This window comes from Asterias rubens, chromosome 8 (genome assembly GCF_902459465.1).
Source record: "Asterias rubens chromosome 8, eAstRub1.3, whole genome shotgun sequence".
NCBI classification, from domain to species: Eukaryota; Metazoa; Echinodermata; class Asteroidea; order Forcipulatida; family Asteriidae; genus Asterias; species Asterias rubens.
In genome coordinates, this window is record NC_047069.1 from 4,432,531 (window position 1) to 4,455,441 (window position 22,911).

The 22,911-nt window shown below is 37.8% G+C and overlaps 1 long non-coding RNA gene across 1 annotated transcript; it reads left to right on the forward strand.

Moving 5' to 3' along the window:
* Nucleotides 1–5,656: 5,656 nt before the first annotated feature.
* Nucleotides 5,657–18,889, forward strand: LOC117293886. Its single transcript, XR_004519484.1, has 3 exons — nt 5,657–5,747; nt 5,952–6,080; nt 18,821–18,889. It is a non-coding gene; the product is annotated as an uncharacterized LOC117293886 (long non-coding RNA).
* Nucleotides 18,890–22,911: the final 4,022 nt, after the last annotated feature.

The window sequence follows — 22,911 nt, forward strand, 5'->3', positions numbered from 1 at the left end:
TATGACATAGGTAGATTTGTTCTGACAATGGTGCATGGAAGGATTGACAAGGTTGGCAGGAACAATTTGAGGAATTTTACCAGTATTGGCAAGCACATCATTATTGTTAATTGATGTTATTCACAATGTACGGTTTCGGAATTCTTGTGATAACTCCCATGACATAAACTTGTAGATGTAAGCAGCTATTCATTCGAATTTTGAATTCTACAGATTGAAAACTGTACAACAATGACTATTATTAAAATCAAACATTGTAGAATATTTTCATAACATTATCATTGCATGTAGACTTCAAGGTAGGCCTAACCGTTTATTGTTATACAAAAATACTGTCAACTTATCGTTTATTTGCCAACATTTAAAAATCACCCTTTCTTTGACAGATTTATTTGAAATAGCTGGCTTAATAATTCATAATTCAGCAGTTTTCTCTTTACTGGCCGTGATATATTATGGGCCTAACCTTTGGAGTCACGGGAAACCTGCACTTTTGCCTTATAAGTTGTAAATGCTGAAGGATTTTTTATTAAACAATTTAATTTTAATTGGATAATTAAATATTAAACGTGTTCACGGTTCACGTCGTATTATTAAATATCATTAACTAAAAGCAGATGTGACTCCTCAAAGATTAAAAGACGAGGGCGGAACAATATGGATACATAATGCTAATTTGGAAGTCAATACAGGAAATCTTGTTATAGAATTTGAGGCATTGCATGGTAAGGTATCAATGTATAATTATTTGGTTTGTATTGATTCGTCTCCTGACGATGACTAGAGCAAGCTAGTCGAAACGTTGAGACCAATTCAGAACTGACTCCGCGGCAGTACAGATGATCCTATATGCTAAATTAGTAGTCCAGTCTATTTTCTATACCATCCGCCCTGGTAATAGTTAAAAAGCAGGACAGATCTTTTCGGAACTGAGAAGTCTCCCGAACCTCCGATTATCTACTCCGCGGTAGAAGAATAAAGCAAGACAGTTCTCTCAGAACAAACTCTAACCTGGCAGGTAGATACACACATGGTGTTACTGTAAAATCAAATATACATGGAAATCTTGTTCTCATACAAATTATTTAAAAATACATATATATATGGTTCCTCCGTGATTTTGAATGTCACTACATTGGAGAGCATGATTATTACAATTGTTTATATTCCCCCTCTTGTTATCTGCTTTCATTGGCTAATAACATAAAATAACAAGAAACTCCGATTTACTGACATCGTGCAAGGATACTATAAGCAACTGCTATTATCAGCAATGGGTCTATAGACCTTTAACATGCTGTCGCCATCATGCTGTCGCATTCTTTGCGCAAACATGGCACCAGACTATTATTTCGTCCAGCGTCAGTTTGGTTATAATGAGTTGGAATGGAGCAAAATCAAGATGGCCACACCGTGATAAAGGTCTACTGGGCACAGCTTATTTTCGGTCAAAAGGCAATGGACGCTCTTGGTGTTTACTCAACATAATTGTTAACATAAACATTTACTTGGTAATGAGAGGTGCGGAGTTGTTGATAGTATACAACACTTTGATGAACGGCTTCCTCTGAAGTAACGTATTTTTAGAAAGAGAAAATTTCTCACTCAAATATTAAAATACTTACGAAAGAGCCATTTTTTAATTTTTTTTTTTATTTTTTTTTTGCAACTTCGATGACAAATAAATAGAGTCAAAATTTTCACAGACTTGTTATTTTATGCATATGTTGGGATACACCAAGTGAGAATACTGGTCTTTGACAATTTACCAAATGTATCCAGTGCCTTTACAACCCTGTTGAGTCTAGCATCATGAAAACCATAATATTTCAATTTTGCAATAAGCTGGGCATGCGTGAGGCGATGAGATAGAAGCCGAGTTACACTAAATACTCCATGGGCTCTTTAGATGTTATTTTTTACAACAACCAGACGCCGTCCAGTGAAAGGCAAAAAGTAATAAGAAACTCTCATAAAAAAAGTGCCCTCTCCCAGACCTTGCTCATTTAAAATATAAAAAATGTATTTACTATAATATACATAGTAAAGAAATCTAAATGTAGATAATATGACAATTTTTATGCATATTTCACGATGCCCCATTCAAAAGGTCCATCAGCTATAATAGGTCCCATGTGTCGTATTAACGAGACATGTACGTTCATAAACATTAATCATGTTTTTCAATTATTTGTCTACTGTTTCAAACCCAAACTACTTAGAAAAGATGTTTCATTGTTTGCTTGGTTTGTATGTCAATTTTTTTTGGGATTGTATTGTTTGACGTGATACATCCATGAGCTTTGTTTTCAATTGACAAGCGTATCTAGGAATTCATTTATCTTTAAAGGCACTAGACACTTTTGGTAATTGTCAAAGACCAGTATTCTCACTTGGTGTACCATAACATTTTTTTATTTACAAAATATTAACAAACATTTGAAAGTTTGAACTTAATTGGTCGTCGAAGTCGAAAAAACACCCTCGTCGCACAAGTTGTGTGCTTTTAGATGCCTTGAATTCGAGTATTTTAGTGAGAAATTACTTCTTTCTCAAAAACTATGTTACTTCAGAAGGAGCCGTTTCTCATAATGTAGCTATCAACAGCTCTCCATTGCTTGTAACCAAGTAAATTTTTATGTCAACAATTATTTTGAGTAATTACCAATAGTGTCCAGTTCCTTTAATCAAGAGTAATGTCTGCCGCGCCGAGAGCCAGACTTTAATATGTTTTCTTAATGAGAAATAGACTTGCATTCAGCTCGAATGCCAATTACTGCAACAACAGAAAATGTAAAATCGTTTTCATCAGGTTAATGAATTGCATTTCTATTGAAAATATAATTATGGCAACCGTATATAGTCTAGTTATGAGTGATAATTCAATGGAGTAATAAAACACTCATTCGTAGCTGTCAGTCATGATTATGCACTCGTGAATTCCTTGTCATCTTTATTGCATAATATTGCCAATCATGGAGAACCCTTTAAAAAAAAACATTTGACGGAAAGTCCAGCGAAGGCTTTGAGGCTTTCTTAATTTACGTTCGTCTGAAATTATGATTAAATCTGGCACTTGTTTTGCTTAATACTAGTGCCATAACCATTCACAGCCACATTCGTGGGTTACGCCTACACATTTTTTGTTCGTGTCCATTTTATGAAAATGAGTCAGTTGTCTCAATGTCACTAAAATACCGATTAACAATAGCTGAAATTGTTTGTGTCTGCAAAGAGTTTCTCAAATTGTGTCTGGTGTTCGTGTCAGTGTTTTTGTAGCAAATACAAAATTATGGCTGTGGACATTGGGCGTGTGCGACAGGGCCAACATCAAGCCTAAACACAAATAAATCCTGCTAAACACAGGCAAATCTAAGTTGCAAAAAAACAGGTTACTCGATCGCTTGCATTCCATAAAGTGTCCGTTGTTGTGGCTGGTGCCCACTCGTTTCTTGCTCAGCAACAATATTTTCTGTCAAACAGCTTTATAATTTTGGGCCCTGGGCCCAATTTCGTAAATCCTGTAAGCAAAAAAATGTGCTTAGCATGAAATTTATTCCTTGATAAAAACAGGATTACCAACCTAATGTCCATTTGTTGTATATTGCTTGATAGTGGTTTTAACTGTTGTTTGCTTCTCCTGAAAATCACGTGGCTTTTTGGTTGGTAATCTTGTTTTTATCAAGGAAGAAAGTTAATGCTTAGCAATTTGTTATGCTTACAGGCTTTATGGAACTGGTCAGCAAGGGCCGGCTAAGTTCAAGCAGTGACCATTCGTCAACCACTGTGTCCCTGTACGCATATGCAGCACATCCAGGCAAATCTCGCTCATCAAGCATCTCAAACTGCATGATGTACCCTTACGCGTAAAAAAGTAGGCTGTAAACTAAAGAGTAGGCAAGTTTTAGTCTAACATCTTGTTTTATCACGTTAAAAGTAGTGAAAACCATTAAACATGTACAAATTCTATGGTTGGGATAATCTTGTGAAAATAAGAAGTTTTGTTTGAAGTAATTAAATAATGGCGGAGTAGTTTGCCAGTTCTTCCCGTAATGCGGTTTCAAAATGGCGTCTGGTGAAAAAGTAGGAAGTCACGTCGCCAAAAAAATGGCCAGCAAAAATTCTTTTGTGCGAGTTTCCACCATCTTTTCTTTTACATACTAAAGCTAAAGTTAGGATAGAGTATAATACCTGATAGTGTTGAGGTGAGTTTTTAAAAATTATTGCTGCTTATTGTGACCCATTTGGGGCATTTTAAGTTTAATGTCGTGTACAGTTCGGTAATTGATTGGGCGGTTACACAATTAGCACCTGGTACCGAGGACGTCAATGGTCAGTGCCACCATGGAGGAAGAAATAAGTGCCACTACACTGACGTCCTTGGTTATAAAGCTTCTTTAAAATGCGAACTTTATTTTTTACCTGACTTGAGAAGTTGAAATTCCGTCTATATATTACATTTCGTAGGGTCATAATGTATTGTTATCGACCCTCATATAAATTATAAGTCATATGTTTTGGAACCCAAACTTTGATTCCGTGTACCGCGAGACTGTGCAAGTTCTGGTCTGAAATGGGGGAAAACAGATTGTTTTGAAGTGTTTGTGCTTCAAGAGGGTCGAGGTGTTTTACTGTCATGCCTTGTGATATATCCGGATTCTAATATAGTAGCCATATTTCTTGAGACAAAAATGTATTTAATATTGTTTAATAATAGTTGAAAGAGATTTTTGATTTATTTTGTACGCCCTACTAGCTTCTGAATAGTCAATAAAATACCAACCAATGAAAGGAACTTCGCTTTAATTTTTTTAAAGATTTCAACACACGAATCCATGATGAAGTGCAAGTTTCATTGTTAAAAGGTTGGAGAGATGATTTTAAAAATAATCATTTAGTTTTTGATGGTGAACAATTTTCCTGTCATCCTACTGAAAACACTACCCCACCTTGTTGAGCTGTTAATGGCTCAGCTTTTAACATCACTGTCACCATTACAGCCCACCTTATAGTAAATGTAATTTTTGTACACGTTTTTTTGGACCAATTTTCAAATCATCACATCTGGACAAAGTCATCATTTAGTAAGCCCTGTTATGTGATATAGTAATTCCACAAATGTAAGGAATAAAATGAGGTATGTTGGAGTAGTATAGGACTTTTTGAAATGTGTGCTTTCAGATGCTTGATTTTGAGACCTGAAGGTCTAATTCTGAGGTCTCAAAATCAAATTTTCAGAAAATTACTTGTTTCTCAAAAACTACATGTATGTTACTTCAGACGGAGCCACTTCTCACAATGTTTTATACTATCAACCTCTCCCCATTACTCATTACCAAGTAAGGTTTTATGCTATTTCTTGCGGGCTCTGCGTTTTTCATGACTCTGCCATGAAAGGCCGGTCCGCGTTTTTCATTTTTTGTCACAAGCAGCAAGTAATTTTACTGCACAACACTCACACAGAGCAGAGAAAGGGAACCTGTCATCTTGGTGATAGTCTTGGACTAAAGCCGTTGTTCGTTTTTCGTTAAGCACGATGGGTACTTTTGCCCATGTCGTTGTCCCATTCCACCAAGAGAGGGCGCTTTACTAAAAACTATTAAAAAGCCAACACCTTGAGCCAAGACTAGGTGCACATTGTCTTTCACGTCGACAAGTTGGAAACTAAGAATGGTAGTCGAGGACGCATCGCGCTTGTCACAAAAAAAAACATCTTAAAAATGAGGCAAACAACACACTATTACCAGGTACGATTGTGGCCTATGTTTCTGTTAATGTTTTGTCTACGCTGCAGTACAAAGCCTGTTATTCAGACTCGTAGCGCTGGCCCAAAATCCGGACAAAAAAAAAGAATTTCTGCGTTTTTTTCCATGACCCGCTCACATGCCTGTTTTAAATTTAAAAAAATTGAATACGGAATTTTAGTATCTTTATATCTCCTATCTATCCAGAAAATGTTGCCCTTTCCTGAAAGATGTCTTGATCGCCGATTCACACAGATGAGTGCGTCACTCCTTTGCCAATACTCGATGCAAAATGTTCACGAGGACTCGGTCTGGACACAGACCGACGACTTTCATGTAAGTTCACTTATGGAAAAAAAAAATGTTACACACCATTTGTTGCCTATAGTGGTTGATCCTTGTGTCTGGCTACTAGATGTTTTGTGGTGATTGTGTTTTTAGTTTGGACCCCTGTATCACCAACAGAAATCAAAATCGATACACATACAGGCAGTGTTGTATGACTCGAGTCCAGGACTCGGACTCGAGTCCATCGCGGGTCAATTTGGAAGTTTTCTGTCAATATCTTTAAACTGCATACATGTGTAACTTTAATGTCAATCTGTGGATAATAATAATAATAATAATAATAATAATAATAATAATAAACAGTTCTTATATAGCGCATATTAAGCTTGGGCGATAATTTTGACATCAGCAGTCTTCAAACTCCAAGTGAAAGTTGTAGAAGAGACAGTCCTAGCATAAGAGAGGTGTTCTAATGACCTATTCTTCTGGTTTTACTCCAAACCTATGGGGTGCAAGATGTCTCAGCTAGCAAATACATCGTGATATTGCAATAATTAATCGATATAGCAATATATCGCGATATATCGCGATACATCGTTATTTCGATTAAAACCAAATCGATCCGATATCGCAATTAATATCGCGATATTCGATAATATCGTGATATCGCCCAAGCTTAGCGCATAATACAAAATAAAGTCTCTAAGTGCTTATGATATGTTTTGTGTTGAGTACAAAAAGTACCCAAACCCTTTAAATGTCAGTAGTAATCAGCTCAAACAGATAAACATTGTCATGATTGCTTTGCTGTAACTCTCACTCCTTTTCATCTGCAATAAGTGCCCCTATGGCTTTTGTCAATTTATGTTATGCTGTGCAATCAGCAAGTGATGACAGTCGCCTATCAGTGCCTTCTCAAATGCACCCTAATGTAGCAAGCGTGCCTATACATAAAACTTTGTTGGAAAATAAAATAAAGCTGGAGATGAGGTCCTTTATCGCACGGCCACTACCCTGCAAGGTAAATGAACGTTCGGGATTGAGATTGGATGTCGTCAAACTTCTATAATGCAAAAAATCAAATCCTACACGTGTACATGTAATGAGGTTTTTTTGCACTTCACATGTTGTGTTTCAGGCTTAGACTTGCACTGAGGCCATGACTCATTGCCCCTAGATTGCACTGAGGCCATGACTCGTTGCCCCTAGATTGCACTGAGGCCATGACTCGTTGCCCCTAGATTGCACTGAGGCCATGACTCATTGCCCCTAGATTGCACTGAGGCCATGACTCGTTGCCCCTAGATTGCACTGAGGCCATGACTCGTTGCCCCTAGACTTGCACTGAGGCCATGACTCGTTGCCCCTAGACTTGCATTGAGGCCATGACTCGTTGCCCCTAGATTGCACTGAGGCCATGACTCGTTGCCCCTAGATTGCACTGAGGCCATGACTCGTTGCCCCTAGATTGCACTGAGGCCATGACTCGTTGCCCCTAGATTGCACTGAGGCCATGACTCGTTGCCCCTAGACTTGCACTGAGGCCATGACTCGTTGCCCCTAGACTTGCACTGAGGCCATGACTCGTTGCCCCTAGATTGCACTGAGGCCATGACTCGTTGCCCCTAGATTGCACTGAGGCCATGACTCGTTGCCCCTAGATTGCACTGAGGCCATGACTCGTTGCCCCTAGACTTGCACTGAGGCCATGACTCGTTGCCCCTAGACTTGCATTGAGGCCATGACTCGTTGCCCCTAGACTTGCACTGAGGCCATGACTCGTTGCCCCTAGATTTTGTAGATTTTCTAATAAAAGTGCCCTTTTTGGCGAGCTGCAGAGCAGTGTGAGCCTATGTAATACCAATTTCCGTCCGTCTGTCCGTCCGTCCATTAAATGGTCATAACTCCTTATTGCAATGATGTACTGACTTGAAACTTAAGTCAAACATTGCTTCTTACATAGATTCATATGAAAAGATAAAACTCAAAGAATTAAACACAGGTTTCAGTTGAATGAGCTAAAACAATGAAAAACATTAAATGGTCATAACTCCTTATTGCAACGCTGTACTGACTTGAAACTTAAGTCAAACATTGCTTCTTACTTGTAGTTTCATATGAAACGATAAAACTCAAATAATTAATCACAGGTTTTAGTTGAATGAGCTAAAACAACGAAAAACATTAAATGGTCATAACTCCTTGTTGAAACGATGTACTGACTTGAAACTTAAGTCAAACATTGCTTCTTACATGTAGACTCATATGAAAAGATAAAACTCAAATAATTAATCACAGGTTTTAGTTGAATGAGCTAAAACAATGAAAAACATTAAATGGTCATAACTCCTTATTTCAATGATGTACTAACTTGAAACTAAGTCAAACATTGCTTCTAACAAGTAGATTCATATGAAAAGATAAAACTCAAAGACCTAATCACTGGTTTTAGTTGAATGATCTAAAACAATGAAACATTAAATAGACTTAACTCCTAATTTCAATGATGAACTGACTTCAAACTATTGCTTTTTACATATAGATTCATAAGAAAATATAAACCTCCCTTTGTGCATCACTGGTTCCAGTTGAATGAGCTGAAACAATGACAACCTTAAATGGTCATAACTCCTGATTGCAATGATGTTCTGACTTGCAACTTAAGTCAAATTTTGCTTCTTACATAAAGATTAATATGAAGAGATAAAACTTAAAGAATTAATCACTGGTTTCAGTTGATGAGCTAAAACAATGAACAAATTGAATAGGCATAACTCCTTATTTCCATGATGTACTCACTTGAAACCTTAATAAAATATTACTTTTTACATAAAAGGATAAAACTCAACGAGTGCATCACTGAAGAGTGCAAAGTTTTAATCAAATAATTATTGCTGCTTAGATGCATATAATATGAAAAGATAAAACTCAAAGATCACTGGTTCCAGTTGAATGAGCTAAATCAATGAAAACCTTAAATGTCATAACTTCATACTTGTCAACATCACCACCCCTTTGACCATCAGTTGATCGAATGATTGGTTTTTCTGTCAGTCATTGGTTCTATCTGGTGATCAGCAGCTCGCCATGGCAGCTTTACTGTTCTAGTTGAAAAATAATTTGTTAATTGTCAAAGACCAGTATCCTCACTTGGTGTATCCCAGAATTTGCATAAAAAAGGTTGAGGTCAATTGGTCATCGAAGTTGCAAGAGAATAATGAAAGAAAAAACAACCTTGTTGCATTACTTTGTGTGCTTTCAGATGCATAAAAAAAGGCTTTGTATTAATTGAGTGAGAAATTACCTCTTTTTCAAAAACTATGGTACTTCAGAGGGAGGCGTTCAGACAGCGTACTATAAAGTTAGACCACAATCAACTTAACTTTTTTGAACAGAGTGGTGTAGTCGTAAAAGAAACCGTCCCCTTGCATTCAGATGGCACTGAGTTAAACCTCATACGGTTTAACTTTGGTTTTAAGAGGTCAAAGCAGATGTGACCCAATTACTCTATCATCTGGAATATTTAATTCATCAGAAATCACAAGCCAAGATACTCCTGCCGAGTGCCCCGCTGGACGATAATTTTTGTTGTATTGGATGACAAGGCTCTCAACCGAACACGGAAAACAGTTTTACCGTAGGAAGGGCGAGCACTTGAAACAGACAAGAACAAACAAAAAATGAATTAAACAAACCAAACATGACTGTAAAGTATAAATAAAATTAATACAAACTGCCAAAGAGAATCACTGAACTAGCATCCATATTCCATCAGAATATTTTTGTGTTTTTATACCAACAGTTTTGATTTAATAAATGCATAATTTGTAACTCAGTCGATTGGATGTTGCGATCTCTCAAAAGCTGGTTCTAGTATTTTTTTATTCGTATTCCTTTATAATTGACACCACATGTGCAAGTTGCGTATATACATAGTACATTTTTCAGTACGTCCAACATTTGCTGACAATGTTGTGATTGTACCCCTACAGTACGGTCTACACACCCTAGCTTGCACCCACTGCAACACACAGTTAATTCTCCTTAATAAGCAAGTTTAGCATGCTAGCAACGGAACCAACAATAAGCACATCCACGGGATCGCTGATGGATACCACTATGGGATGGCAGTGCTGTGAGAAGCATTGGGCTGGATAAATAAAAAGCAGCAATTGCTTATCAAGTAAAATGTCCAGCATTAGCAAAAGGTTGATAAGTAAAAGATCGGGCTCAAGCAATTGCTGAAATCTCTATAAATAACCGTTTACTTGACAAAACACTTATTGATTGGATAAGTAAATTGTCGGATGATTGCACAATAGTAAAAGTCAATGCTTGGAGTTTAGCGCAAGTGCTCGCGGGATTAGCTGTTACTTATTAACATATAAATAAAGACGACCTCTTACTATTGTCCTGTAGCAGTGACTTGTAGTTTTACAAGATGCTGCATGAGGAGCTTGCACGTTTACTTAAACAGCAGTGTCTTATATGGTGCAAGCGTTGTCATCATGGCGCTATTCCTGAATGCAAGAGCACATCCTAAGGTGTATCAGATGAGAATGAACCATGAAGAAGTCAATCGTGCCAGTTATCAATTTAATAAGGAGCATGCGGAGGGGCTCTTCCAGGGACTTTCCTGCCAGAAAATAATGAGTCTCGTGGTGGATATTTGTCGCCAGTTGAACGTATGGAAACGACTCTGCGTTACTTAGCGGATCCTGGTTTTCAGACATCGGTTGCAAAGGTGATGGGCATAACTCAGCCTACAGCCTGTATTGTCATTGCAGATACTTTGGATCGCATATCTGCACAGCATGAAACCTGGATTAAGTTCCCGACATCAAACACACAGAAGTGACCAATGCAAAGCAACAGTGGGCCGAAACGCTTGGGTTTCCCTACACTCTTGGTGCCATAGACTGCACTCATGTGCGCATAAACAAACCTGGCGGACAGTTCGGGGATGACTTCATCAACCGCAAGAACTTCCCCTCCTACAACGTACAAGCAACATGTAATGAAAAATGGGCCTTCACTAGTGTTGATGTCGGTTGGCCTGGATCAACGCATATTTCAAACATCAGCAGTGTATGACGCGGTTTCAAGAAATGTTCAAGGAGTTTTGCTCGGGGATTCTGGGTATGGGATAGCCCCATATATGATTACGCCATTCAGTGAGCCAAGCGACCCTATCCAGAATCACTTCAACAAACTGCACAAGAGAAACTGAGTGGTAATTGAACAATCATTTGGGCAGCTTAAAGTCACCTGGAAGTGGTATTTTTTCAAAATAAAGCTTTTGTCACTAATATTTGTGTTTTGATGTGTGGAATGTGAATGAACAGTTATAACTAAGGTTTTAAAAAATCAGTTCTTGTGTTATTTACAAATTTAAGAGTAGACCCCGACCCGAGAGGGCGCTGTTCGTGACGTCAATCGAGGCAGACTTTGCCTGTAATGCGTAGAGTAAACACAATTGCAATTGATGATCCTGAGCATAAGATAATTTAAGGCTTCATTTGCTAAAATAAATAGTCATATTTTATCCTCTTAAACTTATTGGTTTTTAGGCTTCATGTTGATGAAACAAAATCATTATTTTTAGCTGTTCCGACCGTCCATCGGAACAGGTATTGTTTTCGTCGAGTTTTTTTAAACGTTTTAGAAACGTTTTTTTTTCAAAACGCCATAGGTTTATAACGCACGACTTTTTTGTGGCAAGATAATCTTAAAAACGGTAGAAATGAAAGACTTGAGTTCTATATTAAATCGAAGCTTAGTACGTAACTTAGTTTTTCTACGTATGATTTTTAATCTCTTAATCAATTAGCCGAGTTATTAAAGATATGAATATTTAATTAGGCAATCTTGTTAACAGCATATCTCCCAAAATAAACGTCCGATTTTCAAAAATTCTTCATATATTGATTCTCTGGGTATTGAAGATGTGCAAAATGAAGTAATTTTATATCTCACGTCATCTTGTAATTATTTTTATTAAATGTTTATAGTTATTATATAAGGAATAAAACCACGAAGTTTGTATTGATAGATCCAATGGGGCCGCGGTTAAACGCGGGTGCTATTACCCAGGTGATCTGAGTTCGAATCCTCTGGGAACCTCAACGAAATCAATATATAGAGGGATACATTTTACATTTTTTTTTACAATCAGAAATATGTATCTACATTAAAACGATCTGTACAACATGTTCTTTTTCCCCAAATTTTTGGCTCATGAGAAGCTTCTTTCCTGGAAAATAAAACGGTCCTGATTTTGTCCTCGCGCAGCACGATCTTTGGTGTACGTTCTTGTATGGAGGAGAGTCTACATACATGTACATGGTTCTACGTTACGAAGCATGGAGGGAAGATAATGATAGTTGAAAGCTTGCCGTGTTGTTGAAGTTTTTGAGAAAGGAGTAAAAAATAAATGTCACGAAAACTAGTTTAGTCTCAGTTTTAGCATGGAGGTAGAAATGGCACATGGTTTTAGCAAAGCATGTAAAAACGTATTGAGCTCTGAGCATGGCGCGTCTTTGACCGGGCTCGTTTCAGGCGACGAGCGTAGACGACGAAAATAGACCGCCCGGGGATTTGGAATGATTTACGGGTAAAGGACCAATTGCCTAAACTAATTCCAGTGTTTCGCGTTACGTTCGGAAATTAGACCATGACAAACAAAAACTCTTTGACAGGAATACAAAAGCAGAGATTTGATTATGCTGATCGTTTCTCTGGTGGTGGTTGAGTGGCTCAGTTTTATAGAGCTGCTTATAATAAACAGGCAAAACATTTTGCTGTACAAAATTGCAGAAATTGAGCAGAACACCTGGATTCACAACTTGAACATGAGGCATGGTTAAGCTGCTTTTTGTGTTTAAAAAGCTATTATGTAGTTTGGTCCTGGGCCAATGGCTTTTAAAGGAATGAATCGCAGCGCTTACGTAATCAGGGAACTGTGCTTACCAGGGAATGTGTTCTTCACGTCACAATTCGCATAAAAAAATTGCTACAATTGACTAATTGTGCTCAACTCCTGCGAAACTTTCACTGCGAAAACAGTGACTTAAAAATTTGATTTGCATTCACAGGAAAAACCATGCTTTACTTGAGACAAAAGTACGCAGTGGCGACTAGTGTGCTTTAGTGGTAAAGTCGCGACTACAAATTATTATTTGAGTCGCGACTACTGTTTTTCTCTACTCCGTTATAATCGTGTCCACACATCGACTACAAAATTTGTCCCGACTACCTGTTTGGTGAACCAGTTGTGTTGCGTACTACTATTCGCAACATAATTAATATTGCCCTTGCGGCATAGCGGCACAAATCTTGAGAATCCGTACTTTATCTCGACAAGTGTCGTAGTTAGGTTTGAAGTGCGACTAGTCGAGTAGTAAATTTCACTAGTCACACCCATTCGCAACATAATTAAAAATTTGTCCCGACTACCTGTTTGGTGAACCAGTTGTGTTGCTTACTACTATTCGCAACATAATTTATATTGTCCTTGCGGCATAGCGGTAAAAATCTTGAGAATCCGTACTTTATCTCGACAAGTGTCGTAGTTAGGTTTGAAGTGCGACTAGTCGAGTAGTAAATTTCACTAGTCACACCCATTCGCAACATAATTAATATTGCCCTTGCGGCACATAGTGGTACAAATCTTGAGAATCCGTATTTTATCTCGACAAGTGTCGTAGTCAGGTTTGAGGTGCGGCTAGTCGAGTAGTAAAATTCACTAGTCACCCATTCGCAACATAATTAATATTGCCTTTGCGGCACATAGCGGCACAAATCTTGAGAATCTATATTATATCTCGACAAGTGTCGTAGTTAGGTTTGAGGTTCGACTAGTCGAGTTATGATGGCAACTTGCTTAATGAAAAAGATTCAGTGCTCTGCAGAAGCATTGAATTCTGCGCTTACGTCAAGCGAAATAGACTGCTTATAGCAGTGATTTCTTTTGTTTGTGTGCTTCCAAGTTCGCACATTATTTTCCAAGCTTGCACATCACAGTAAAGCGGAAAATGGTGATCGTAAGCGCAGACTTTGGTGGTCATGAGAACCATGTAATTTTGCCCTGTAAGTAGGTTTGGTAAGGCCTACACTTCAAACATGTAAAGTCAAAAAAGATTGTTAGTACATGAGGGGAAATCTTGTGAAACTGGTCCAATTTGACTCTGCTTCACTGCGTAAGCAAAGAATTGACACATCAGAAGCGCGGATATTATCGCTTACTTTAAGCATATTTCACAGCTTAGCAGGGATATTTTTGCTTGTGCGCGGGGAAACTTATCATATGTAATCTTTGCTTTGAACTAATTGTACAGATATTTCAGCGCCTGCACAGTAAGCGGAGAATGGTGGTTGTATAATAAATGGGCAGAGTTTGGTTGAAGCAGACAGAGCCATAAAACTTGGCCGTGTTCTATAGGGGAAATTATAGCTTGACATTTTATGACAGTTTTGGTCTCTGCGACGTACACATACAAATACAGTCAGATACAGACATTACGGTGCAGAAATCGTGCAATTGAAATGTCTCATAAGAGCGCCCCCTATCGGCAGGAGTAGGAAAATAAAGGAGTATCCTACAAATTAATTATGTGTTTTTAAACACGTAAAATAATATCAAATGGAAGCTTTAGGATGTTTAGCTTAATTCCTATCATAAAACATATTAAAATTCTTTATTAATTAACCACCAGTGACCCTCATATGCATATTAATTAGGAAATCTTTGCAGCATCATATCTCAAGAACTTCACGGCCGACTTTTCAACTGTTTGTTTTTAAAGACTCCTTGGGGGTTGGAGATTAATTTGAAAAAACTGTGACCTCAAGTTGACCTCTACTTCCGCGTCAACCGGAAGTGTCACCATATCTCAAGAACTATACAGCAGATTTTAAAAATATTTTCAGTTATAAACTCCTACGGCATAAAATATTAACTTTAAAAAACCGTGACCTCAAGTTGACCCCTACTTCCTGGTCAACCGGAAGTGGGACCATATCTCAAGAACTATACAACAGATTATCAATTTTGGTTCAGTTATAGACTCCTTGGGCATTCAAGATTAGTTTGAAACAACTTTGACCCCATGTTGACCTTTACTTCCGGGTCAACCGGAAGTGAACCCATATCTAAAAAAGTACAAAGCTAATGTTCAAACTTCAGTTGTAGACTCTTAGGCAATAAAAATTAGCTTTGGAAAACTGTGACCCCAAGTTGTCCTCTACTTCTGGGTCAACCGGAAGTGGGACTATATATCAAGATCTACACAACCGATTTTATAGACTCCTTGGCATTGCAGATTAATCTTTGGTAGCTGTGGGCCCATGTTGACCTTTACTTACGGGTCAACCGGGAAGTAAAACCTTATAACAAGAGCTACACAACTTGTTATATATTCCTTGGGCAATTCCTTTGCCTCGTTTTATCTACTTTTTTCAAAAGCTTTGTGAAGAGTCTGATGAGCGTGGGTTGCGTGTACATGCGGGCGCTTGGAAATAGATTTTGCGCGTGCGCTTAAAAGTAGATTGTGCGCTGTTACTAAAAGCTATGAGTTGTGTTCCGCCTGATAATCTTGCACTCCTGTCACGCGGAAGCCAGCCGGTTATAAACACTGGTCATTATCAACCGTTTAAACACCCCCACATGCGGTCACCAATAAGAGTAGAGAAACTGTCTGGGGTATTTATGGATATCATTTTGTTTCAGAATTTTTTTAATCATGGGTGTGGGCCGTTGTTAACTGCATACACCAACTGAGAGCGTTTTGACAACTCGGTAAGTGGCAAGAACATTTGTGCTGCTTCAGCAATACCATAGAGACCACAGTGACTATGTACGTAAATCACTCTCGCTCCTGGTCCCAGGTCATGAGCTAAAGTGATTATGTTCTTTTTTAATCTGTCCACACACAGTCAACAGTCATCGTGGAGGACTTACACCGGATGTCATTCTGTCCACACGTCGTGTTAAAAGATAAACCGAACTGGTTTAGACTTAGACCGTCCCAGAGATGATTAGGCTGGGGCGACTAGTGAAATTTACTACTCGACCAGTTTACTGCTCAATAGTTGCGACTTCAACACTAGTCACAAGTAATTTTTAATTCCCAATCAAGATGCATGCAGTGCCCTAGGATTGGATTAAAAGGATTGAAGGATTTTGCCACTAATTGTTTTTCTTTTAAAAGTAAATTATGTTGTCGTGGATAGTAGTGAGTGACACAATTGGTTCACCTAACAGGAAGTCACAACTATTTTTGTAGTAGGCCTATAGTTGGGGGCGGCATGATTAACCAACTATAAGCAATCAATAGTCGCGACTTCGATACCAGTCGCATTGGTCGACCAGGCTCTCATGACGAACCTGTTGATAGTTGTACATCAGGAATAAATGTTTATTGTTTAGCAATTTTGAGAACATGCAGTGGTGTCACACTGTCGTAGGCTGCTGTAAAAATCAGTTAGCAATGCACCAAACTTCTTATTCCTACGGTGAGTTGCTTCAATGTTATGTACTTGTACACCAGTGACGTTAAGTGTGAGGATGGGAAGGCCCTTGGTTTCTCTTTAAATAATACTTGATATAGCAATCTGAGTTGGGGATCCAACAAGGATGAGATCTAGTTTAAAATTTACATTCATAAATACCTCAGACGACAGTTTCGCTATTCTTATTGGCGGAGAGCGTGTCACGTGGTGGTGTTTAAATGGTTAATAGTGACCAGTTGGAGCTCTGTTTATAACCGTTAGTCTTGAGGCAAGACGTTTCTTGTTACGGGCGATGCGGGCGCTGTCGGTGAGTTGGCTGCGATGTGTGTGAAAGGAAAACGGGAACGTCTTGCACCAAGACTATAACCGCACGAACGAATACGGAAACTGTCGGAAATAGGCATCTCAGTCATAACAATGCAACACACGGACGTACAGAGCTCAAGCACGTCGGAAACAGATAAGTTTTACACAGTTTCTTACTTTATCACGCCTTTTAACCAAAAAGGCATTTATGGGAATAAAAGAGTAGTGACTCGTTCTTTAACGGCCGTTTAAAACCTTGCAGGGTTGTTGCCGTGTGATAAAGGCCTTTATCACACGGCAACGACCCTGCATGCTTTTTATTCCCTTAGTAATCATCTATAATCATGTTATTCATAATGCCCAGTTGCGCATCCTTGCAACAACATGAGAAAAATGTGGTTCTTAGGGAAAACCTGAGGGTATACCACTGTGCCTCATAGCTCAGTTGGTAGAACATCTGCCCAGAGTGTCAGGGGGTCTTGGGTTCAAATCCAAATGAAGACCATCTGATTTTTCTCTCATCCCATGTTGGTAATCATGCACGTAATATTCAAATGATCATTAGAAAAGGTGGTCTAAATGCATTACAATGGAAATCTCTGGTCCCCTTCAGGTCTGTAAGTTTGGTAATTAAGATATTTACATGTATCCTAAATCACTTTATTATCCCTTCCATCGCCTTAAGCTTGGTTCATACTTTCTGCGAATGCGAATCAAATTTTGAAGTCACATGGCTGTTTTTGCAGGGAATGTTGTCTAGAATATAAACAAATTTCAATACAAGTTGAACTTGCGAATTTTGCATTGCGAAATTGTGATGTCAAAATTTGTTTAGCATTCGCATGGAGTATGAACCGGGCTTTAAAGTAACTAAAGCCTTTCTCTGAAATTGCCTTTACATATCTGTTGCCCATCAGGGACATCTCTGACACAATAAAACTCTTGTAGTGTGGGCGTGAACAAGTTCAAGAGATACATTTAACCCCTTAGCCTTAATGATGAAATATAACACCATTCTCTAAGGGGCTTCCTTTGCATACTAACCCATATGAATCACTAGATGGAAATTATGCTGAATAAATTTAGTTCCAGACGGTTAATTTACCACATTTATTATCTTCTCAGATCAATTGATCATTTTAAAAACAATTAACCTTTCCTTGTAATGTACACTGTATACATGTGCATACAAAAATGTGAAAATTTGGACTCAATTGGTCATTAAAGTTGCAAGAAAATGATGTCAGAAATATCACCCTTGTTGTACAAAATAGTGTGCTTTCCGATAGAAATAAAAGGCGTCTGGCTAGAAGTCTTTTATTAATTTAGTGAGAAATTACCTCTTTCTCAAAAACTACATTACTTCATCAGAGGGAGTCGTTTCCCACAATGTTTTATACTATCAACAGCTTTCAATTGCTCATTACCAAGTATGGTTTTATACTAATATATATTTTGAGGTATTACCAAACATAATAATATTAATAATAATAATGAAAATTTATAAGGCGCCGGTATCCGCCATGACTGACGATCATGGCGCACTAACAAAAAGAAAAGAAAGAAAAGAAAAGAACAGCAAATTAGTCACAAATGGTGAGGAAAACGGGTGGGTTTTTAAGCAGGATTTAAATACAGTCAATGAAGAAGACTGACGAATTTCAAGGGGTAGATTGTTCCAGAGTTTGGGAGCAGCATGTGAAAAGGACCGATCTCCCCAAGAGTGACTGGTGCGGGGGACAGTCAGTTGCAGGGCGCTGCTTGAACGAAGGCTACGTGACGGTAGATGTCGACTGATGATGTCTGTCATGTAGTCCGGTGAATTTCCTTGAAGTGACTGGAAAACGAGAATGAGGATCTTGAAGGCGATGCGATCGATGATAGGATGTACAGTGCCTTTAAGGCTTTTTAAACCTAGTGCCCGATTTTCTGTATTTTCTTGGTACTGAGTACACATTTTACTTTTCTTTCAGGGCAATCCGACTTGACAATCAAGCTGAATGAAAAAGACTGCGGAGATTCATTCAAAAATAAAAAGTCACAAGGTAAGGATTTTAATGCTTTTGAATGTTTTGTTTCTTAGTACAAATACTTCATACAAATTCATCAAACTCATTTTGAGGAGAGGTAAGGGATCGCTCTTGGTTAACAACATTTTCATATACGAATTGTACACTTATTAAGAAAAGTGTATGACAAAAATGTTTTCCCATCCCCCCTCTATTCTCCATACATGAAATGTTTATAACGAGTCACAGAAATGTACTGTATTTTAAGAATGTACACATTTTAAACAGACAAACTGTAATTTCTTCTGAACCAATGATTGTTATCTTTGCTCTGGACCTCTATTACTGTCACTGAATGATTTGTTTCTTTGCTCTTTATCCATGTTACTATTAACGAGTGATTGGTCTCTTTGCTCTTGACCCCTTGTACTATCAACGAATGATGACTCCTTGTACTGTCGATGGTGTCTTTGCTCATAGCCCTTTACAAATAATTGGGTACAGGATGAAGGACTGTGGTTGAAGCATTAGGTCTGAATTGAAGCAAGTTGAAGCAATAGAATTATCGGCAGACCAGAGGTCTGGAAATCAAATTTGTGGAAAATCTGGAAAATTTGTGGACTTCTTTCTCGAAAACTACGTTACTTCAGAGGGAGCCGTTTTTCACAATTTTGTATACTATCAACAGCTCTTCATTGCTTATTACCAAGTAAGTTTTTATGCTAATAATTATTTTGAGTAATTACCAATAGTGTCCAGTGCCTTTAAAACACAACACTTTTGTTTTACAGAAAAACACATCTTCAAGATGACATTACAATTACATCTCTGAAGGACACCTTTGACACACGAAGTCAACCACTAAGTCCAATGAGTGTCATTATTGAGGTAGCGCCTAAATCATCAGTGTCTTGTCTTGACTAAGGCCGGAATAAATATACTAAAGCAGAGTCAACTATTAGTTGGATGGACGGCTGATTGTGATCACTGGAAACAAGGTACACAAATTAAAGTTACATTTAGCACTTATTTAGGACCCAAAATGTAAAAAAAAATAAAAACAATTGAGACATCAGTTTCTAGTGTCAGACACTTGATTCGTGATAACTTGACGTTTCAATGCACTTTAAGCGATCGATTAGCATTTTTGCCCTTGCCTATTTACTGTAATGTTTGCATCTCTGTAATGGCAGGATAAAGTATGTGTGACAACACAAACTATTTTCATTGCTGAAAAGTTTGTGTCTCTGTAATGGCAGGAAATATTATGTGTGACGGCACAAACTATATTCATTGATGTAAAGTTTGCATCTGTAATGGCAGGAAAAATTATGTGTGACGGCACAAACTATTATCATTGATGTAAAGTTTGCATCTCTATAATGGCAGGAAAAATTATTTGTGATGGAATAAACTATTCTCATTGATGTAAAGTTTGCATCTCTGTAATGACAGGAAAAGTTATTATATATGTCTGATGGCACAAACTGTTCTCATTGATGTAAAGTTTGTGTCTCTGTAATGGCAGGAAAAATTATATGTGATGGCACAAGCTATTCTCATTGCTGCAAAGTTTGCATCTCTGTAATGGCAGGAAAAGTTATGTGTGATGGCATAAACTATTCTCATTGATGTAAAGTTTGCATCTCTGTAATGGCAGGAAAATTTATGTGTGATGGCACAAACTATTCTCATTGCTGTAAAGTTTGCATCTCTGTAATGGCAGGAAAAATTATGTGTGACGGCACAAACTATTCTCATTGATGTAAAGTTTGCATCTCTGTAATAACAGGAAAAATTATGTTTGACGGGACAAACTATTCTCATTGATGGAAAGTTTGCATCTCTGTAATGGCAGGATAAATTATGTGTGACGGCACAAACTATTCTCATTGCTGTAAAGTTTGCATCTCTGTAATGGCAGGAAAATTATGTCTGATGGCACAAACTGTTTTCAATGATGTAAAGTTTGCATCTCTGTAATGGCAGGAAAAATTATGTGTGACGGCACAAACTATTCTCATTGATGTTAAGTTTGCATCTCTGTAATGGCAGGAAAAATTATGTGTGACGGCACAAACTGTTCTCATTGATGTAAAGTTTGCACCTCTGTAATGACATGTGTGACATGTGTGACGGAACAAACTATTCTTATTGATGTAAAGTTTGCATCTCTGTAATGGCAGGAAAATTATGTCTGATGGCACAAACTGTTTTCAATGATGTAAAGTTTGCATCTCTGTAATGGCAGAAAAAATTATGTGTGACGGCACAAACTATTCTCATTGATGCATAGTTTGCATCTCTGTAATAACAGGAAAAAGTATGTGTGACGGCACAAACTATTTTCATTGATGTAAAGTTTGCATCTCTGTAATGACAGGATAAGATAAGATAAGATAAGATAAGAACTTTATTATCCCACACTGGGGAAATTATGTGTGACGGCACAAACTTTTCTCATTGATGAAAAGTTTGCATCTCTGTAATAACAGGAAAAATTATGTGTGATGGCACAAACTTTTCTCATTGATGAAAAGTTTGCATCTCTGTAATGGCAGGAAAAATTATGTGTTACGGTACAAACTATTCTCACTGATGTAAAGTTTGCAACTCTGCAATGACAGGATAAGATAAGATAAGATAAGATAAGAACTTTATTATCCCACACTGGGAAATTATGTGTGACGGCACAAACTTTTCTCATTGATGAAAAGTTTGCATCTCTGTAATAACAGGAAAAATTATGTGTGACGGCACAAACTATTTTCATTGCTATAAAGTTTGCATCTCTGTAATGGCAGGAAAAATTATGTGTGATGGAACAAACTATTCTTATTTATGTAAATTTGCATCTCTGTAATGGCAGGAAAAATTATGTGTGACGGCACAATTTATTCTCACTGATGTAAAGTTTGTATCTCTTTATAAACACAGGAGAAAGTCACTATGACAGCACAGGTTTATCTTATTGCTAAAAGCATGAACATTGGTTTGTGGAGGCATAGTTTTTCCTTTTTGGTCACACCAAAGTCATGATGAAGTGTATAATGAGAGCACAAGTTTTTCTCATTGATGTAAAGTTTGTGTCTCTGTAAATACAGGAGAAAGCCTGTACGACAGCATCTCTGTGATAACAAATTATTGTAAATTAACACACAACACTATTGTTTTACAGAAAAACACATCTGTAAGATGACATTACAATTACATCCCTGAAGAACTCCTCAAAGTCATCAAAAGATCGGTAAGGGACTACAACAAATATTGGCAAGAGCTTGAGCGGTTTATATTACAGGGTAGACCTGGAATTACAAAAAGGACACGGAAGCCATCTGTTGCCCCTGGTCTTGGCCTTGGTGCCCCTGCAAAAGGTTCCCATTGACATTAAGATTTTCCAATGGAAGTGCCCTTTACAAAATGAAATTGACCTTGCCCTCCCAAAGAAGAAATTCCAGGATTGAAGAGGTCTGTACGCATTTGGTTGTGACCGAAAATTAGTCGTAATAAAAACTTACGTGGTAAGAAGTACAGCAGCTTTGGGTAGTTTAATACCACTTTGGTAAAAGATATCGCTTTTATTCCCCAAAATTGGAATATAAGAAGATTATCGTGTGATAACACATTTCAGATTGTGTATTTCTGCAGGGATTTTTCTTCCTGCGTGGACATCAAAAAATGCGAAATTGGCTCAGGTTAATTTTACAACTACGTCTTAAAGGATTAAAACATGATTTTTTCTTTTCTTTTCACAGTCATATGACTCGGGAGGGATTCGAACCCACGACCCTTGCCATTCTAGAGCAGTGTCTTACCAACTAGACTACCGAGGTTGCCCGGTAGCCAGAGGCAGTTCAAATCCTATATTTGGCTGCGGGTAAAAAAAATCGAGCGGTTGGATGGTAGCAATTAAATTTGATGTCACATGTCATGTGTTTAATTTACATTATGTATTTTTTAAACCACTATTAGTAACCTAGAATTTGGAAAAGCACTAGAGTCGATCAGACCTTTGAAATTTGGCCTAGGTTTTAGTAATGACCTACTGAGCATGG